We start from the raw sequence: 1,400 nt of genomic DNA on the forward strand, positions 1-1,400 counted from the left end.
ACTCAGGAACGAATTCCTGGCACCTTGACAGCTGTGGGAGAAGAAAGAATAACCTGAGAGGGCCTTCCCAGAGGGACTCAAGAGATTGGCCTCCAGATCCCAAAGTCTATCAGAACCTCGGTGCCTGGCTCAAACAGTGGCTTATTTGACTCAGAGGCTGGGTCAGGAGTCACCTCCCAGAGTTTCCATAATGTCTCTTGAAAGGCTGAGAGCTGAGTCACATATTTAGTTTAACTAAAGGGGGACGCATGGAGAAAGGCCTTCATTTTTAGTGGCAGTTCAAACCCTCATTAAAGCTATGGGTAGAACTTTAAGCCAATTGTCCTGAGTCTCTTGAGTTAATTTACACAGATGTCTCTTAATAATATTCACTAGCCTTTTCAATCTTTCCTGAAGTTTGGGGTCTCCAGGAACAGTGTAAGTGATATTCGCTTCCTAGAGCTTTTGATACCCCTTGAGTTACAGCAGCTTTAAAGGCAGAGACATTGTTGCTCTGGAGGCTCCGTGGCAGCCCAAACCTGGGAATAATTTCTTGGATTAAAATTTTTATAACTTCCTTAGCCTGTTCATTATGACAGGAGAAGTCCTCAGTCCATCAGTAAAAATGACTACCCAGACATGTAAGCAAGAGAATCTATTTGTTTTTGGTATATAAATAAAATGAACCACAGCTTCATTTATTATTTGTAAATCTTGAACTAGCCTCCACTTATCATTTGACTTTTTCACACTCAAAATAGGAGTGTTGCATGGACTATTAAAGGGAATTAATAGCCCCTGCTCCTTTAAATTCTCAATGATGGGTTTTAACTCTTACTTAACATCAGGCTTTAGTGGGTACTGCTTTTGATGCAAAAATAGGTGAGGGTCTTTGAGCTTGATAATGACAGGAACAGCATTTTGTGCTTGACCCACTGTTTTTCCATCAGCCCACACTTTAGGATTTACATTTTGTTTAAATAATGGGAGAGAAAGAGCAGGCTCCATATTTGTGAAAACAGAGGCCTGGACCTTGCTCAGTATATCTCTCCCCAGAAAGGGTGAGGGAATCTCTGGCATGATCAGAAACTCATGAGAAAGCAGCACAGGGTCCCAGTTTCAGCTTAAAGGATGACTGAAATAATAACACTTGGTTCATCCTGACAGTCCCATTACTGTAGTGGATTGGGAGGAAAGTGGACAGGGGCTTCAGTGAGCACCAAGGAAGTTGCCCCAGTGTCCAGAAGAAAATTTACTGCTTGGCCTCCAAAAGTTATTAATACCCAGGATTCCTTGGGTGTTATTAGGACAGGAGCTTGTGTGGGGACCCCTGGGCACCTTCAGTCCTGATTGTCCTGAGAGCCTGACCCCTGGAGCCTACATCTCTGGGGGCAGTCTCTCCTCCAGTGTGGTCCTTTACA

The sequence above is a fragment of the Moschus berezovskii genome, chromosome 6, assembly GCF_049115385.1.
Source record: "Moschus berezovskii isolate FMDL1 chromosome 6, NW_MosBer_1.0, whole genome shotgun sequence".
Classification (NCBI taxonomy): Eukaryota; Metazoa; Chordata; class Mammalia; order Artiodactyla; family Moschidae; genus Moschus; species Moschus berezovskii.